Raw genomic sequence first — 20,673 nt, forward strand, 5'->3', positions numbered from 1 at the left:
CAACTCACAGAGCTGAACCTTCCTTTAGACAGAGCAGATTTGATACCGTGATTTTGGGGAATTTGCAAGTGGAGATTTCTAGCACTATGGGGCCAACGGTAGAAAAGGAAATATCTTTGTTTAAAAACTAGAGAGAATCGTTCTCAGCAACCACTTTGGGATGTGTGCGCTCCACTCACAGAGTTTAACCTTTCTTTTCATAGAGCAGTTTGGAAACACTCTGTTTGTAAAGTCTGTAAATGGATATTTGGACGTCTTTGAGGATTTCATTGGAAACGGCATTTCTGTATGTAATGTTAGACAGAAGAATTCTCAGTAACTTCTTTGGGCTGCGTGTGTTCAACTCACAGAGTTGGACCTTCCTTTAGACAGAGCACATTGGAAACCCTCTTTTTGGGTTATTTGCAAGTGGAGATTTCAAGCGCTTTGGGACCAACTGTAGAAAAGGAAATATCTTCGTATAAAAACTAGAGAGAATAATTTTCAGCAACCACTTTGGGTTGTGTGCGTTTCACTCAGAGAGTTTAACCTTTCTTTACATAGATCAGTTTGGAAACACTCTGTTTGTGAAGTCTGCAAGTGGATATTTGGACCTCTTTGTGGATTTCGTTGGAAACGGGATTTCTGCATATATCGCTAGACAGAATAATTCTCAGTAACTTCTTTGGGCTGCGCGTGTTCAACTCACAGAGTTGAACCTTCCTTTAGACAGAGCAGATTTGAATCCCTCTTTTTGTGGAATTTGCAAGTGGAGAATTCAAGCGCTTTCGGGCCAACGGTAGTAAAGGAAATATCTTCGTATAAAAACTAGAGAGAATCATTCTCAGCAAGCTCTTCGTGATGTGTGCGTTCCACTCAAAGAGTTTAACCTTTCTTCTCATAGAGCAGTTTGGAAACCTTCTGTTTGTAAAGTCTGTAAGTGGATATTTGGACCTCTTTGAGGATTTCGTTGGAAACGGGATTTCCGCATATAACTCTAGACAGAAGAATTCTCAGTAACTTCTTTGAGCTGCGTGTGTTCAACTCACAGAGTTGAACCTTCCTTTAGACAGAGCAGATTTGAAACCCTCTTTTTGTGGAATTTCGAAGTGGACATTTAAAGCGCTTTGGGGCCAACGGTAGGAAAGGAAATATTTTCGTATAAAAACTAGAGAGAATCATTCTCAGCAACCACTTGGTGAAGTGAGCGTTCCACTCACAGAGTTTAACCTTTCTTTTCATAGAGCAGCTTGGAAACACTCTGTTTGTAAAATCTGCAAATGGATATTTGGTCCTCTTTGAGGATTTCATTGGATATGGGATTTCTTCATATAACGCTAGACAGAAGAATTCTCAGTAACTTCTTTGGGCTGCGTGTGTTCAACTCACAGAGTTGAACCTTCCTTTAGACAGAGGAGATTTGAAACCCTCTTTTTATGGAATTTGGAAGTGGAGATTTCACGCGCTTTTGGGCTAACGGTTGAAAAGGAAATATCTTCGTATAAAAACTAGAGAGAATCATTCTCAGCAACCACTTGGTGAAGTGAGCATTCCACTCACAGAGTTTAACCTTTCTTTTCATAGAACAGTTTGGAAATACTCTGTTTGCAAAGTCTGTAAGTGGATATTTGGACGTCTTTGAGGATTTCGTAGAAAACGGGATTTCTGCATCTAACGCTAGACAGAAGAATTCTCAGTAACTCCTTTGGGCTGCGTGTGTTCAACTCACAGAGTTGAACCTTCCTTTATACAGAGCACATTTGAAACCCTCTTTTTGTGCAATTTGCAAGTGGAGATTTGAAGCGATTTGGGGCCAATGGAAGAAAAGGAAATATCTTCGTATAAAAACTAGAGAGAATCATTCTCAGCAACCACTTTCCGATGTGTGCGTTCCACTCACGGAGTTTAACCTTACTTTTCATAGAGCAGTTTGGAAACACTCTGTTTGTAAACTCTGCAAGTGGATATTTGGACCTCTTTGAGGATTTCGTTGGAAACGGGATTTCTGCATCTAACGCTAGACAGAAGAATTCTCAGTAACATCTTTGGGCTGCGTGTGTTCAACTCACAGAGTTGAACCTTCCTTTAGACAGAGCAGATTTGAAACCCTCTTTTTGTGGAATTTGCAAGTGGAGATTTCTAGCGCTTTGGGGCCAACGGTGGAAAAGGAAATTTCTTCGTATAAAAACTAGAGAGAATCATTCTCAGCAACCTCTTCGTGATGTGTGCGTTCCACTCACAGAGTTTAACCTTTCTTTTCATAGAGCAGTTTGGAAACCTTCTGTTTGAAAAGTCTGTAAGTGGATATTTGGACATCTTTGAGGATTTCGTTGGAAACGGGATTTCCGCATATAACGCTAGACAGAAGAATTCTCAGTAACTTCTTTGGGCTGCGTGTGTTCAACTCACAGAGTTGAACCTTCCTTTAGACAGAGCAGATTTGAAACCCTCTTTTTGTGGAATTTGGAAGTGGACATTTCAAGCGCTTTGGGGCCAACGGTAGGAAAGGAAATATCTTCGTATAAAAACTAGAGAGAATCATTCTCAGCAACCACTTTGGGATGTGTGCATTCCACTCACAGAGTTTAACCTTTCCTTTCATAGAGCAGTTTGGAAGCACTCTGTTTGTAATGTCTGCAAGTGGATATTTTGACCTCTTTGAGGATTTCATTGGAAACGGAATTTCTGCATATAACGAAAGACAGAAGAATTCTCAGTGACTTCTTTGAGCTGCATGTGTTCAACTCACAGAGCTGAACCTTCCTTTAGACAGAGCAGATTTGATACCGTGATTTTGGGGAATTTGCAAGTGGAGATTTCTAGCACTATGGGGCCAACGGTAGAAAAGGAAATATCTTTGTTTAAAAACTAGAGAGAATCGTTCTCAGCAACCACTTTGGGATGTGTGCGCTCCACTCACAGAGTTTAACCTTTCTTTTCATAGAGCAGTTTGGAAACACTCTGTTTGTAAAGTCTGTAAATGGATATTTGGACGTCTTTGAGGATTTCATTGGAAACGGCATTTCTGTATGTAATGTTAGACAGAAGAATTCTCAGTAACTTCTTCGGGCTGCGTGTGTTCAACTCACAGAGTTGGACCTTCCTTTAGACAGAGCACATTGGAAACCCTCTTTTTGTGTTATTTGCAAGTGGAGATTTCAAGCGCTTTGGGACCAACTGTAGAAAAGGAAATATCTTCGTATAAAAACTAGAGAGAATAATTTTCAGCAACCACTTTGGGATGTGTGCGTTTCACTCAGAGAGTTTAACCTTTCTTTACATAGATCAGTTTGGAAACACTCTGTTTGTGAAGTCTGCAAGTGGATATTTGGACCTCTTTGTGGATTTCGTTGGAAACGGGATTTCTGCATATATCGCTAGACAGAATAATTCTCAGTAACTTCTTTGGGCTGCGCATGTTCAACTCACAGAGTTGAACCTTCCTTTAGACAGAGCAGATTTGAATCCCTCTTTTTGTGGAATTTGCAAGTGGAGAATTCAAGCGCTTTCGGGCCAACGGTAGTAAAGGAAATATCTTCGTATAAAAACTAGAGAGAATCATTCTCAGCAAGCTCTTCGTGATGTGTGCGTTCCACTCAAAGAGTTTAACCTTTCTTCTCATAGAGCAGTTTGGAAACCTTCTGTTTGTAAAGTCTGTAAGTGGATATTTGGACCTCTTTGAGGATTTCGTTGGAAACGGGATTTCCGCATATAACTCTAGACAGAAGAATTCTCAGTAACTTCTTTGAGCTGCGTGTGTTCAACTCACAGAGTTGAACCTTCCTTTAGACAGAGCAGATTTGAAACCCTCTTTTTGTGGAATTTCGAAGTGGACATTTAAAGCGCTTTGGGGCCAACGGTAGGAAAGGAAATATTTTCGTATAAAAACTAGAGAGAATCATTCTCAGCAACCACTTGGTGAAGTGAGCGTTCCACTCACAGAGTTTAACCTTTCTTTTCATAGAGCAGCTTGGAAACACTCTGTTTGTAAAATCTGCAAATGGATATTTGGTCCTCTTTGAGGATTTCATTGGATATGGGATTTCTTCATATAACGCTAGACAGAAGAATTCTCAGTAACTTCTTTGGGCTGCGTGTGTTCAACTCACAGAGTTGAACCTTCCTTTAGACAGAGGAGATTTGAAACCCTCTTTTTATGGAATTTGGAAGTGGAGATTTCACGCGCTTTTGGGCTAACGGTTGAAAAGGAAATATCTTCGTATAAAAACTAGAGAGAATCATTCTCAGCAACCACTTGGTGAAGTGAGCATTCCACTCACAGAGTTTAACCTTTCTTTTCATAGAACAGTTTGGAAATACTCTGTTTGCAAAGTCTGTAAGTGGATATTTGGACGTCTTTGAGGATTTCGTAGAAAACGGGATTTCTGCATCTAACGCTAGACAGAAGAATTCTCAGTAACTCCTTTGGGCTGCGTGTGTTCAACTCACAGAGTTGAACCTTCCTTTATACAGAGCACATTTGAAACCCTCTTTTTGTGCAATTTGCAAGTGGAGATTTGAAGCGATATGGGGCCAATGGAAGAAAAGGAAATATCTTCGTATAAAAACTAGAGAGAATCATTCTCAGCAACCACTTTCCGATGTGTGCGTTCCACTCACGGAGTTTAACCTTACTTTTCATAGAGCAGTTTGGAAACACTCTGTTTGTAAACTCTGCAAGTGGATATTTGGACCTCTTTGAGGATTTCGTTGGAAACGGGATTTCTGCATCTAATGCTAGACAGAAGAATTCTCAGTAACATCTTTGGGCTGCGTGTGTTCAACTCACAGAGTTGAACCTTCCTTTAGACAGAGCAGATTTGAAACCCTCTTTTTGTGGAATTTGCAAGTGGAGATTTCTAGCGCTTTGGGGCCAACGGTGGAAAAGGAAATATCTTCGTATAAAAACTAGAGAGAATCATTCTCAGCAACCTCTTCGTGATGTGTGCGTTCCACTCACAGAGTTTAACCTTTCTTTTCATAGAGCAGTTTGGAAACCTTCTGTTTGAAAAGTCTGTAAGTGGATATTTGGACATCTTTGAGGATTTCGTTGGAAACGGGATTTCCGCATATAACGCTAGACAGAAGAATTCTCAGTAACTTCTTTGGGCTGCGTGTGTTCAACTCACAGAGTTGAACCTTCCTTTAGACAGAGCAGATTTGAAACCCTCTTTTTGTGGAATTTGGAAGTGGACATTTCAAGCGCTTTGGGGCCAACGGTAGGAAAGGAAATATCTTCGTATAAAAAGTAGAGAGAATCATTCTCAGCAACCACTTTGGGATGTGTGCATTCCACTCACAGAGTTTAACCTTTCCTTTCATAGAGCAGTTTGGAAGCACTCTGTTTGTAATGTCTGCAAGTGGATATTTTGACCTCTTTGAAGATTTCATTGGAAACTGAATTTCTGCATATAACGAAAGACAGAAGAATTCTCAGTGACTTCTTTGAGCTGCATGTGTTCAACTCACAGAGCTGAACCTTCCTTTAGACAGAGCAGATTTGATACCGTGATTTTGGGGAATTTGCAAGTGGAGATTTCTAGCACTATGGGGCCAACGGTAGAAAAGGAAATATCTTTGTTTAAAAACTAGAGAGAATCGTTCTCAGCAACCACTTTGGGATGTGTGCGCTCCACTCACAGAGTTTAACCTTTCTTTTCATAGAGCAGTTTGGAAACACTCTGTTTGTAAAGTCTGTAAATGGATATTTGGACGTCTTTGAGGATTTCATTGGAAACGGCATTTCTGTATGTAATGTTAGACAGAAGAATTCTCAGTAACTTCTTCGGGCTGCGTGTGTTCAACTCACAGAGTTGGACCTTCCTTTAGACAGAGCACATTGGAAACCCTCTTTTTGTGTTATTTGCAAGTGGAGATTTCAAGCGCTTTGGGACCAACTGTAGAAAAGGAAATATCTTCGTATAAAAACTAGAGAGAATAATTTTCAGCAACCACTTTGGGATGTGTGCGTTTCACTCAGAGAGTTTAACCTTTCTTTACATAGATCAGTTTGGAAACACTCTGTTTGTGAAGTCTGCAAGTGGATATTTGGACCTCTTTGTGGATTTCGTTGGAAACGGGATTTCTGCATATATCGCTAGACAGAATAATTCTCAGTAACTTCTTTGGGCTGCGCGTGTTCAACTCACAGAGTTGAACCTTCCTTTAGACAGAGCAGATTTGAATCCCTCTTTTTGTGGAATTTGCAAGTGGAGAATTCAAGCGCTTTCGGGCCAACGGTAGTAAAGGAAATATCTTCGTATAAAAACTAGAGAGAATCATTCTCAGCAACCTCTTCGTGATGTGTGCGTTCCACTCAAAGAGTTTAACCCTTCTTCTCATAGAGCAGTTTGGAAACCTTCTGTTTGTAAAGTCTGTAAGTGGATATTTGGACCTCTTTGAGGATTTCGTTGGAAACGGGATTTCCGCATATAACTCTAGACAGAAGAATTCTCAGTAACTTCTTTGAGCTGCGTGTGTTCAACTCACAGAGTTGAACCTTCCTTTAGACAGAGCAGATTTGAAACCCTCTTTTTGTGGAATTTCGAAGTGGACATTTAAAGCGCTTTGGGGCCAACGGTAGGAAAGGAAATATTTTCGTATAAAAACTAGAGAGAATCATTCTCAGCAACCACTTGGTGAAGTGAGCGTTCCACTCACAGAGTTTAACCTTTCTTTTCAAAGAGCAGCTTGGAAACACTGTGTTTGTAAAGTCTGTAAATGGATATTTGGACGTCTTTGAGGATTTCATTGGAAACGGCATTTCTGTATGTAATGTTAGACAGAAGAATTCTCAGTAACTTCTTCGGGCTGCGTGTGTTCAACTCACAGCGTTGGACCTTCCTTTAGACAGAGCACATTGGAAACCCTCTTTTTGTGTTATTTGCAAGTGGAGATTTCAAGCGCTTTGGGGCCAACGGTAGGAAAGGAAATATTTTCGTATAAAAACTAGAGAGAATCATTCTCAGCAACCACTTGGTGAAGTGAGCATTCCACTCACAGAGTTTAACCTTTCTTTTCATAGAGCAGCTTGGAAACACTCTGTTTGTAAAATCTGCAAATGGATATTTGGTCCTCTTTGAGGATTTCATTGGATATGGGATTTCTTCATATAACGCTAGACAGAAGAATTCTCAGTAACTTCTTTGGGCTGCGCGTGTTCAACTCACAGAGTTGAACCTTCCTTTAGGCAGAGGAGATTTGAAACCCTCTTTTTATGGAATTTGCAAGTGGAGATTTCACGCGCTTTTGGGCTAACGGTTGAAAAGGAAATATCTTCGTATAAAAACTAGAGAGAATCATTCTCAGCAACCACTTGGTGAAGTGAGCATTCCACTCACAGAGTTTAACCTTTCTTTTCATAGAACAGTTTGGAAATACTCTGTTTGCAAAGTCTGTAAGTGGATAGTTGGACGTCTTTGAGGATTTCGTAGAAAACGGGATTTCTGCATCTAACGCTAGACAGAAGAATTCTCAGTAACTCCTTTGGGCTGCGTGTGTTCAACTCACAGAGTTGAACCTTCCTTTATACAGAGCACATTTGACACCCTCTTTTTGTGCAATTTGCAAGTGGAGATTTGAAGCGATTTGGGGCCAATGGAAGAAAAGGAAATATCTTCGTATAAAAACTAGAGAGAATCATTCTCAGCAACCACTTTCCGATGTGTGCGTTCCACTCACGGAGTTTAACCTTACTTTTCATAGAGCAGTTTGGAAACACTCTGTTTGTAAACTCTGCAAGTGGATATTTGGACCTCTTTGAGGATTTCGTTGGAAACGGGATTTCTGCATCTAACGCTAGACAGAAGAATTCTCAGTAACATCTTTGGGCTGCGTGTGTTCAACTCACAGAGTTGAACCTTCCTTTAGACAGAGCAGATTTGAAACCCTCTTTTTGTGGAATTTGCAAGTGGAGATTTCTAGCGCTTTGGGGCCAACGGTGGAAAAGGAAATATCTTCGTATAAAAACTAGAGAGAATCATTCTCAGCAACCTCTTCGTGATGTGTGCGTTCCACTCACAGAGTTTAACCTTTCTTTTCATAGAGCAGTTTGGAAACCTTCTGTTTGAAAAGTCTGTAAGTGGATATTTGGACATCTTTGAGGATTTCATTGGAAACGGGATTTCCGCATATAACGCTAGACAGAAGAATTCTCAGTAACTTCTTTGGGCTGCGTGTGTTCAACTCACAGAGTTGAACCTTCCTTTAGACAGAGCAGATTTGAAACCCTCTTTTTGTGGAATTTGGAAGTGGACATTTCAAGCGCTTTGGGGCCAACGGTAGGAAAGGAAATATCTTCGTATAAAAACTAGAGAGAATCATTCTCAGCAACCACTTTGGGATGTGTGCATTCCACTCACAGAGTTTAACCTTTCCTTTCATAGAGCAGTTTGGAAGCACTCTGTTTGTAATGTCTGCAAGTGGATATTTTGACCTCTTTGAGGATTTCATTGGAAACGGAATTTCTGCATATAACGAAAGACAGAAGAATTCTCAGTGACTTCTTTGAGCTGCATGTGTTCAACTCACAGAGCTGAACCTTCCTTTAGACAGAGCAGATTTGATACCGTGTTTTTGGGGAATTTGCAAGTGGAGATTTCTAGCACTATGGGGCCAACGGTAGAAAAGGAAATATCTTTGTTTAAAAACTAGAGAGAATCGTTCTCAGCAACCACTTTGGGATGTGTGCGCTCCACTCACAGAGTTTAACCTTTCTTTTCATAGAGCAGTTTGGAAACACTCTGTTTGTAAAGTCTGTAAATGGATATTTGGACGTCTTTGAGGATTTCATTGGAAACGGCATTTCTGTATGTAATGTTAGACAGAAGAATTCTCAGTAACTTCTTCGGGCTGCGTGTGTTCAACTCACAGAGTTGGACCTTCCTTTAGACAGAGCACATTGGAAACCCTCTTTTTGTGTTATTTGCAAGTGGAGATTTCAAGCGCTTTGGGGCCAACTGTAGAAAAGGAAATATCTTCGTATAAAAACTAGAGAGAATAATTTTCAGCAACCACTTTGGGATGTGTGCGTTTCACTCAGAGAGTTTAACCTTTCTTTACATAGATCAGTTTGGAAACACTCTGTTTGTGAAGTCTGCAAGTGGATATTTGGACCTCTTTGTGGATTTCGTTGGAAACGGGATTTCTGCATATATCGCTAGACAGAATAATTCTCAGTAACTTCTTTGGGCTGCGCGTGTTCAACTCACAGAGTTGAACCTTCCTTTAGACAGAGCAGATTTGAATCCCTCTTTTTGTGGAATTTGCAAGTGGAGAATTCAAGCGCTTTCGGGCCAACGGTAGTAAAGGAAATATCTTCGTATAAAAACTAGAGAGAATCATTCTCAGCAACCTCTTCGTGATGTGTGTGTTCCACTCAAAGAGTTTAACCTTTCTTCTCATAGAGCAGTTTGGAAACCTTCTGTTTGTAAAGTCTGTAAGTGGATATTTGGACCTCTTTGAGGATTTCGTTGGAAACGGGATTTCCGCATATAACTCTAGACAGAAGAATTCTCAGTAACTTCTTTGAGCTGCGTGTGTTCAACTCACAGAGTTGGACCTTCCTTTAGACAGAGCACATTGGAAACCCTCTTTTTGTGTTATTTGCAAGTGGAGATTTCAAGCGCTTTGGGGCCAACGGTAGGAAAGGAAATATTTTCGTATAAAAACTAGAGAGAATCATTCTCAGCAACCACTTCGTGAAGTGAGCATTCCACTCAGAGAGTTTAACCTTTCTTTTCATAGAGCAGCTTGGAAACACTCTGTTTGTAAAATCTGCAAATGGATATTTGGTCCTCTTTGAGGATTTCATTGGATATGGGATTTCTTCGTATAACGCTAGACAGAAGAATTCTCAGTAACTTCTTTGGGCTGCGTGTGTTCAACTCACAGAGTTGAACCTTCCTTTAGGCAGAGGAGATTTGAAACCCTCTTTTTATGGAATTTGGAAGTGGAGATTTCACGCGCTTTTGGGCTAACGGTTGAAAAGGAAATATCTTCGTATAAAAACTAGAGAGAATCATTCTCAGCAACCACTTGGTGAAGTGAGCATTCCACTCACAGAGTTTAACCTTTCTTTTCATAGAACAGTTTGGAAATACTCTGTTTGCAAAGTCTGTAAGTGGATATTTGGACGTCTTTGAGGATTTCGTAGAAAACGGGATTTCTGCATCTAACGCTAGACAGAAGAATTCTCAGTAACTCCTTTGGGCTGCGTGTGTTCAACTCACAGAGTTGAAACTTCCTTTATACAGAGCACATTTGAAACCCTCTTTTTGTGCAATTTGCAAGTGGAGATTTGAAGCGATTTGGGGCCAATGGAAGAAAAGGAAATATCTTCGTATAAAAACTAGAGAGAATCATTCTCAGCAACCACTTTCCGATGTGTGCGTTCCACTCACGGAGTTTAACCTTACTTTTCATAGAGCAGTTTGGAAACACTCTGTTTGTAAACTCTGCAAGTGGATATTTGGACCTCTTTGAGGATTTCGTTGGAAACGGGATTTCTGCATCTAACGCTAGACAGAAGAATTCTCAGTAACATCTTTGGGCTGCGTGTGTTCAACTCACAGAGTTGAACCTTCCTTTAGACAGAGCAGATTTGAAACCCTCTTTTTGTGGAATTTGCAAGTGGAGATTTCTAGCGCTTTGGGGCCAACGGTGGAAAAGGAAATATCTTCGTATAAAAACTAGAGAGAATCATTCTCAGCAACCTCTTTGTGATGTGTGAGTTCCACTCACAGAGTTTAACCTTTCTTTTCATAGAGCAGTTTGGAAACCTTCTGTTTGAAAAGTCTGTAAGTGGATATTTGGACATCTTTGAGGATTTCGTTGGAAACGGGATTTCCGCATATAACGCTAGACAGGAGAATTCTCAGTAACTTCTTTGGGCTGCGTGTGTTCAACTCACAGAGTTGAACCTTCCTTTAGACAGAGCAGATTTGAAACCCTCTTTTTGTGGAATTTGGAAGTGGACATTTCAAGCGCTTTGGGGCCAACGGTAGGAAAGGAAATATCTTCGTATAAAAACTAGAGAGAATCATTCTCAGCAACCACTTTGGGATGTGTGCATTCCACTCACAGAGTTTAACCTTTCCTTTCATAGAGCAGTTTGGAAGCACTCTGTTTGTAATGTCTGCAAGTGGATATTTTGACCTCTTTGAGGATTTCATTGGAAACGGAATTTCTGCATATAACGAAAGACAGAAGAATTCTCAGTGACTTCTTTGAGCTGCATGTGTTCAACTCACAGAGCTGAACCTTCCTTTAGACAGAGCAGATTTGATACCGTGTTTTTGGGGAATTTGCAAGTGGAGATTTCTAGCACTATGGGGCCAACGGTAGAAAAGGAAATATCTTTGTTTAAAAACTAGAGAGAATCGTTCTCAGCAACCACTTTGGGATGTGTGCACTCCACTCACAGAGTTTAACCTTTCTTTTCATAGAGCAGTTTGGAAACACTCTGTTTGTAAAGTCTGTAAATGGATATTTGGACGTCTTTGAGGATTTCATTGGAAACGGCATTTCTGTATGTAATGTTAGACAGAAGAATTCTCAGTAACTTCTTCGGGCTGCGTGTGTTCAACTCACAGAGTTGGACCTTCCTTTAGACAGAGCACATTGGAAACCCTCTTTTTGTGTTATTTGCAAGTGGAGATTTCAAGCGCTTTGGGGCCAACGGTAGGAAAGGAAATATTTTCGTATAAAAACTAGAGAGAATCATTCTCAGCAACCACTTGGTGAAGTGAGCGTTCCACTCACAGAGTTTAACCTTTCTTTTCATAGAGCAGCTTGGAAACACTCTGTTTGTAAAATCTGCAAATGGATATTTGGTGCTCTTTGAGGATTTCATTGGATATGGGATTTCTTCATATAACGCTAGACAGAAGAATTCTCAGTAACTTCTTTGGGCTGCGTGTGTTCAACTCACAGAGTTGAACCTTCCTTTAGACAGAGGAGATTTGAAACCCTCTTTTTATGGAATTTGCAAGTGGAGATTTCACGCGCTTTTGGGCTAACGGTTGAAAAGGAAATATCTTCGTATAAAAACTAGAGAGAATCATTCTCAGCAACCACTTGGTGAAGTGAGCATTCCACTCACAGAGTTTAACCTTTCTTTTCATAGAACAGTTTGGAAATACTCTGTTTGCAAAGTCTGTAAGTGGATATTTGGACGTCTTTGAGGATTTCGTAGAAAACGGGATTTCTGCATCTAACGCTAGACAGAAGAATTCTCAGTAACTCCTTTGGGCTGCGTGTGTTCAACTCACAGAGTTGAACCTTCCTTTATACAGAGCACATTTGAAACCCTCTTTTTGTGCAATTTGCAAGTGGAGATTTGAAGCGATTTGGGGCCAATGGAAGAAAAGGAAATATCTTCGTATAAAAACTAGAGAGAATCATTCTCAGCAACCACTTTCCGATGTGTGCGTTCCACTCACGGAGTTTAACCTTACTTTTCATAGAGCAGTTTGGAAACACTCTGTTTGTAAACTCTGCAAGTGGATATTTGGACCTCTTTGAGGATTTCGTTGGAAACGGGATTTCTGCATCTAACGCTAGACAGAAGAATTCTCAGTAACATCTTTGGGCTGCGTGTGTTCAACTCACAGAGTTGAACCTTCCTTTAGACAGAGCAGATTTGAAACCCTCTTTTTGTGGAATTTGCAAGTGGAGATTTCTAGCGCTTTGGGGCCAACGGTGGAAAAGGAAATATCTTCGTATAAAAACTAGAGAGAATCATTCTCAGCAACCTCTTTGTGATGTGTGAGTTCCACTCACAGAGTTTAACCTTTCTTTTCATAGAGCAGTTTGGAAACCTTCTGTTTGAAAAGTCTGTAAGTGGATATTTGGACATCTTTGAGGATTTCGTTGGAAACGGGATTTCCGCATATAACGCTAGACAGGAGAATTCTCAGTAACTTCTTTGGGCTGCGTGTGTTCAACTCACAGAGTTGAACCTTCCTTTAGACAGAGCAGATTTGAAACCCTCTTTTTGTGGAATTTGGAAGTGGACATTTCAAGCGCTTTGGGGCCAACGGTAGGAAAGGAAATATCTTCGTATAAAAACTAGAGAGAATCATTCTCAGCAACCACTTTGGGATGTGTGCATTCCACTCACAGAGTTTAACCTTTCCTTTCATAGAGCAGTTTGGAAGCACTCTGTTTGTAATGTCTGCAAGTGGATATTTTGACCTCTTTGAGGATTTCATTGGAAACGGAATTTCTGCATATAACGAAAGACAGAAGAATTCTCAGTGACTTCTTTGAGCTGCATGTGTTCAACTCACAGAGCTGAACCTTCCTTTAGACAGAGCAGATTTGATACCGTGTTTTTGGGGAATTTGCAAGTGGAGATTTCTAGCACTATGGGGCCAACGGTAGAAAAGGAAATATCTTTGTTTAAAAACTAGAGAGAATCGTTCTCAGCAACCACTTTGGGATGTGTGCACTCCACTCACAGAGTTTAACCTTTCTTTTCATAGAGCAGTTTGGAAACACTCTGTTTGTAAAGTCTGTAAATGGATATTTGGACGTCTTTGAGGATTTCATTGGAAACGGCATTTCTGTATGTAATGTTAGACAGAAGAATTCTCAGTAACTTCTTCGGGCTGCGTGTGTTCAACTCACAGAGTTGGACCTTCCTTTAGACAGAGCACATTGGAAACCCTCTTTTTGTGTTATTTGCAAGTGGAGATTTCAAGCGCTTTGGGGCCAACAGTAGGAAAGGAAATATTTTCGTATAAAAACTAGAGAGAATCATTCTCAGCAACCACTTGGTGAAGTGAGCGTTCCACTCACAGAGTTTAACCTTTCTTTTCATAGAGCAGCTTGGAAACACTCTGTTTGTAAAATCTGCAAATGGATATTTGGTGCTCTTTGAGGATTTCATTGGATATGGGATTTCTTCATATAACGCTAGACAGAAGAATTCTCAGTAACTTCTTTGGGCTGCGTGTGTTCAACTCACAGAGTTGAACCTTCCTTTAGACAGAGGAGATTTGAAACCCTCTTTTTATGGAATTTGCAAGTGGAGATTTCACGCGCTTTTGGGCTAACGGTTGAAAAGGAAATATCTTCGTATAAAAACTAGAGAGAATCATTCTCAGCAACCACTTGGTGAAGTGAGCATTCCACTCACAGAGTTTAACCTTTCTTTTCATAGAACAGTTTGGAAATACTCTGTTTGCAAAGTCTGTAAGTGGATATTTGGACGTCTTTGAGGATTTCGTAGAAAACGGGATTTCTGCATCTAACGCTAGACAGAAGAATTCTCAGTAACTCCTTTGGGCTGCGTGTGTTCAACTCACAGAGTTGAACCTTCCTTTATACAGAGCACATTTGAAACCCTCTTTTTGTGCAATTTGCAAGTGGAGATTTGAAGCGATTTGGGGCCAATGGAAGAAAAGGAAATATCTTCGTATAAAAACTAGAGAGAATCATTCTCAGCAACCACTTTCCGATGTGTGCGTTCCACTCACGGAGTTTAACCTTACTTTTCATAGAGCAGTTTGGAAACACTCTGTTTGTAAACTCTGCAAGTGGATATTTGGACCTCTTTGAGGATTTCGTTGGAAACGGGATTTCTGCATCTAACGCTAGACAGAAGAATTCTCAGTAACATCTTTGGGCTGCGTGTGTTCAACTCACAGAGTTGAACCTTCCTTTAGACAGAGCAGATTTGAAACCCTCTTTTTGTGGAATTTGCAAGTGGAGATTTCTAGCGCTTTGGGGCCAACGGTGGAAAAGGAAATATCTTCGTATAAAAACTAGAGAGAATCATTCTCAGCAACCTCTTTGTGATGTGTGAGTTCCACTCACAGAGTTTAACCTTTCTTTTCATAGAGCAGTTTGGAAACCTTCTGTTTGAAAAGTCTGTAAGTGGATATTTGGACATCTTTGAGGATTTCGTTGGAAACGGGATTTCCGCATATAACGCTAGACAGGAGAATTCTCAGTAACTTCTTTGGGCTGCGTGTGTTCAACTCACAGAGTTGAACCTTCCTTTAGACAGAGCAGATTTGAAACCCTCTTTTTGTGGAATTTGGAAGTGGACATTTCAAGCGCTTTGGGGCCAACGGTAGGAAAGGAAATATCTTCGTATAAAAACTAGAGAGAATCATTCTCAGCAACCACTTTGGGATGTGTGCATTCCACTCACAGAGTTTAACCTTTCCTTTCATAGAGCAGTTTGGAAGCACTCTGTTTGTAATGTCTGCAAGTGGATATTTTGACCTCTTTGAGGATTTCATTGGAAACGGAATTTCTGCATATAACGAAAGACAGAAGAATTCTCAGTGACTTCTTTGAGCTGCATGTGTTCAACTCACAGAGCTGAACCTTCCTTTAGACAGAGCAGATTTGATACCGTGTTTTTGGGGAATTTGCAAGTGGAGATTTCTAGCACTATGGGGCCAACGGTAGAAAAGGAAATATCTTTGTTTAAAAACTAGAGAGAATCGTTCTCAGCAACCACTTTGGGATGTGTGCGCTCCACTCACAGAGTTTAACCTTTCTTTTCATAGAGCAGTTTGGAAACACTCTGTTTGTAAAGTCTGTAAATGGATATTTGGACGTCTTTGAGGATTTCATTGGAAACGGCATTTCTGTATGTAATGTTAGACAGAAGAATTCTCAGTAACTTCTTCGGGCTGCGTGTGTTCAACTCACAGAGTTGGACCTTCCTTTAGACAGAGCACATTGGAAACCCTCTTTTTGTGTTATTTGCAAGTGGTGATTTCAAGCGCTTTGGGGCCAACTGTAGAAAAGGAAATATCTTCGTATAAAAACTAGAGAGAATAATTTTCAGCAACCACTTTGGGATGTGTGCGTTTCACTCAGAGAGTTTAACCTTTCTTTACATAGATCAGTTTGGAAACACTCTGTTTGTGAAGTCTGCAAGTGGATATTTGGACCTCTTTGTGGATTTCGTTGGAAACGGGATTTCTGCATATATCGCTAGACAGAATAATTCTCAGTAACTTCTTTGGGCTGCGCGTGTTCAACTCACAGAGTTGAACCTTCCTTTAGACAGAGCAGATTTGAATCCCTCTTTTTGTGGAATTTGCAAGTGGAGAATTCAAGCGCTTTCGGGCCAACGGTAGTAAAGGAAATATCTTCGTATAAAAACTAGAGAGAATCATTCTCAGCAACCTCTTCGTGATGTGTGCGTTCCACTCAAAGAGTTTAACCTTTCTTCTCATAGAGCAGTTTGGAAACCTTCTGTTTGTAAAGTCTGTAAGTGGATATTTGGACCTCTTTGAGGATTTCGTTGGAAACGGGATTTCCGCATATAACTCTAGACAGAAGAATTCTCAGTAACTTCTTTGAGCTGCGTGTGTTCAACTCACAGAGTTGAACCTTCCTTTAGACAGAGCAGATTTGAAACCCTCTTTTTGTGGAATTTCGAAGTGGACATTTAAAGCGCTTTGGGGCCAACGGTAGGAAAGGAAATATTTTCGTATAAAAACTAGAGAGAATCATTCTCAGCAACCACTTGGTGAAGTGAGCGTTCCACTCACAGAGTTTAACCTTTCTTTTCATAGAGCAGCTTGGAAACACTGTGTTTGTAAAGTCTGTAAATGGATATTTGGACGTCGTTGAGGATTTCATTGGATATGGGATTTCTTCGTATAACGCTAGACAGAAGAATTCTCAGTAACTTCTTCGGGCTGCGTGTGTTCAACTCACAGAGTTGGACCTTCCTTTAGACAGAGCACATTGGAAACCCTCTTTTTGTGTTATTTGCAAGTGGAGATTTCAAGCGCTTTGGGGCCAACGGTAGGAAAGGAAATATTTTCGTATAAAAACTAGAGAGAATCATTCTCAGCAACCACTTGGTGAAGTGAGCATTCCACTCACAGAGTTTAACCTTTCTTTTCATAGAGCAGCTTGGAAACACTCTGTTTGTAAAATCTGCAAATGGATATTTGGTCCTCTTTGAGGATTTCATTGGATATGGGATTTCTTCGTATAACGCTAGACAGAAGAATTCTCAGTAACTTCTTTGGGCTGCGTGTGTTCAACTCACAGAGTTGAACCTTCCTTTAGGCAGAGGAGATTTGAAACCCTCTTTTTATGGAATTTGGAAGTGGAGATTTCACGCGCTTTTGGGCTAACGGTTGAAAAGGAAATATCTTCGTAGAAAAACTAGAGAGAATCATTCTCAGCAACCACTTGGTGAAGTGAGCATTCCACTCACAGAGTTTAACCTTTCTTTTGATAGAACAGTTTGGAAATACTCTGTTTGCAAAGTCTGTAAGTGGATATTTGGACGTCTTTGAGGATTTCGTAGAAAACGGGATTTCTGCATCTAACGCTAGACAGAAGAATTCTCAGTAACTCCTTTGGGCTGCGTGTGTTCAACTCACAGAGTTGAACCTTCCTTTATACAGAGCACATTTGAAACCCTCTTTTTGTGCAATTTGCAAGTGGAGATTTGAAGCGATTTGGGGCCAATGGAAGAAAAGGAAATATCTTCGTATAAAAACTAGAGAGAATCATTCTCAGCAACCACTTTCCGATGTGTGCGTTCCACTCACGGAGTTTAACCTTACTTTTCATAGAGCAGTTTGGAAACACTCTGTTTGTAAACTCTGCAAGTGGATATTTGGACCTCTTTGAGGATTTCGTTGGAAACGGGATTTCTGCATCTAACGCTAGACAGAAGAATTCTCAGTAACATCTTTGGGCTGCGTGTGTTCAACTCACAGAGTTGAACCTTCCTTTAGACAGAGCAGATTTGAAACCCTCTTTTTGTGGAATTTGCAAGTGGAGATTTCTAGCGCTTTGGGGCCAACGGTGGAAAAGGAAATATCTTCGTATAAAAACTAGAGAGAATCATTCTCAGCAACCTCTTCGTGATGTGTGCGTTCCACTCACAGAGTTTAACCTTTCTTTTCATAGAGCAGTTTGGAAACCTTCTGTTTGAAAAGTCTGTAAGTGGATATTTGGACATCTTTGAGGATTTCGTTGGAAACGGGATTTCCGCATATAACGCTAGACAGAAGAATTCTCAGTAACTTCTTTGGGCTGCGTGTGTTCAACTCACAGAGTTGAACCTTCCTTTAGACAGAGCAGATTTGAAACCCTCTTTTTGTGGAATTTGGAAGTGGACATTTCAAGCGCTTTGGGGCCAACGGTAGGAAAGGAAATATCTTCGTATAAAAACTAGAGAGAATCATTCTCAGCAACCACTTTGGGATGTGTGCATTCCACTCACAGAGTTTAACCTTTCCTTTCATAGAGCAGTTTGGAAGCACTCTGTTTGTAATGTCTGCAAGTGGATATTTTGACCTCTTTGAGGATTTCACTGGAAACGGAATTTCTGCATATAACGAAAGACAGAAGAATTCTCAGTGACTTCTTTGAGCTGCATGTGTTCAACTCACAGAGCTGAACCTTCCTTTAGACAGAGCAGATTTGATACCGTGTTTTTGGGGAATTTGCAAGTGGAGATTTCTAGCACTATGGGGCCAACGGTAGAAAAGGAAATATCTTGGTTTAAAAACTAGAGAGAATCGTTCTCAGCAACCACTTTGGGATGTGTGCGCTCCACTCACAGAGTTTAACCTTTCTTTTCATAGAGCAGTTTGGAAACACTCTGTTTGTAAAGTCTGTAAATGGATATTTGGACGTCTTTGAGGATTTCATTGGAAACGGCATTTCTGTATGTAATGTTAGACAGAAGAATTCTCAGTAACTTCTTCGGGCTGCGTGTGTTCAACTCACAGAGTTGGACCTTCCTTTAGACAGAGCACATTGGAAACCCTCTTTTTGTGTTATTTGCAAGTGGAGATTTCAAGCGCTTTGGGGCCAACTGTAGAAAAGGAAATATCTTCGTATAAAAACTAGAGAGAATAATTTTCAGCAACCACTTTGGGATGTGTGCGTTTCACTCAGAGAGTTTAACCTTTCTTTACATAGATCAGTTTGGAAACACTCTGTTTGTGAAGTCTGCAAGTGGATATTTGGACCTCTTTGTGGATTTCGTTGGAAACGGGATTTCTGCATATATCGCTAGACAGAATAATTCTCAGTAACTTCTTTGGGCTGCGTGTGTTCAACTCACAGAGTTGAACCTTCCTTTAGACAGAGCAGATTTGAATCCCTCTTTTTGTGGAATTTGCAAGTGGAGAATTCAAGCGCTTTCGGGCCAACGGTAGTAAAGGAAATATCTTCGTATAAAAACTAGAGAGAATCATTCTCAGCAACCTCTTCGTGATGTGTGCGTTCCACTCAAAGAGTTTAACCTTTCTTCTCATAGAGCAGTTTGGAAACCTTCTGTTTGTAAAGTCTGTAAGTGGATATTTGGACCTCTTTGAGGATTTCGTTGGAAACGGGATTTCCGCATATAACTCTAGACAGAAGAATTCTCAGTAACTTCTTTGAGCTGCGTGTGTTCAACTCACAGAGTTGAACCTTCCTTTAGACAGAGCAGATTTGAAACCCTCTTTTTGTGGAATTTCGAAGTGGACATTTAAAGCGCTTTGGGGCCAACGGTAGGAAAGGAAATATTTTCGTATAAAAACTAGAGAGAATCATTCTCAGCAACCACTTGGTGAAGTGAGCGTTCCACTCACAGAGTTTAACCTTTCTTTTCATAGAGCAGCTTGGAAACACTGTGTTTGTAAAGTCTGTAAATGGATATTTGGACGTCTTTGAGGATTTCATTGGAAACGGCATTTCTGTATGTAATGTTAGACAGAAGAATTCTCAGTAACTTCTTCGGGCTGCGTGTGTTCAACTCACAGAGTTGGACCTTCCTTTAGACAGAGCACATTGGAAACCCTCTTTTTGTGTTATTTGCAAGTGGAGATTTCAAGCGCTTTGGGGCCAACGGTAGGAAAGGAAATATTTTCGTATAAAAACTAGAGAGAATCATTCTCAGCAACCACTTGGTGAAGTGAGCATTCCACTCACAGAGTTTAACCTTTCTTTTCATAGAGCAGCTTGGAAACACTCTGTTTGTAAAATCTGCAAATGGATATTTGGTCCTCTTTGAGGATTTCATTGGATATGGGATTTCTTCGTATAACGCTAGACAGAAGAATTCTCAGTAACTTCTTTGGGCTGCGTGTGTTCAACTCACAGAGTTGAACCTTCCTTTAGGCAGAGGAGATTTGAAACCCTCTTTTTATGGAATTTGGAAGTGGAGATTTCACGCGCTTTTGGGCTAACGGTTGAAAAGGAAATATCTTCGTATAAAAACTAGAGAGAATCATTCTCAGCAACCACTTGGTGAAGTGAGCATTCCACTCACAGAGTTTAACCTTTCTTTTCATAGAACAGTTTGGAAATACTCTGTTTGCAAAGTCTGTAAGTGGATATTTGGACGTCTTTGAGGATTTCGTAGAAAACGGGATTTCTGCATCTAACGCTAGACAGAAGAATTCTCAGTAACTCCTTTGGGCTGCGTGTGTTCAACTCACAGAGTTGAACCTTCCTTTATACAGAGCACATTTGAAACCCTCTTTTTGTGCAATTTGCAAGTGGAGATTTGAAGCGATTTGGGGCCAATGGAAGAAAAGGAAATATCTTCGTATAAAAACTAGAGAGAATCATTCTCAGCAACCACTTTCCGATGTGTGCGTTCCACTCACGGAGTTTAACCTTACTTTTCATAGAGCAGTTTGGAAACACTCTGTTTGTAAACTCTGCAAGTGGATATTTGGACCTCTTTGAGGATTTCGTTGG

Source organism: Gorilla gorilla, chromosome 21 (assembly GCF_029281585.2).
Source record: "Gorilla gorilla gorilla isolate KB3781 chromosome 21, NHGRI_mGorGor1-v2.1_pri, whole genome shotgun sequence".
Classification (NCBI taxonomy): domain Eukaryota; kingdom Metazoa; phylum Chordata; class Mammalia; order Primates; family Hominidae; genus Gorilla; species Gorilla gorilla.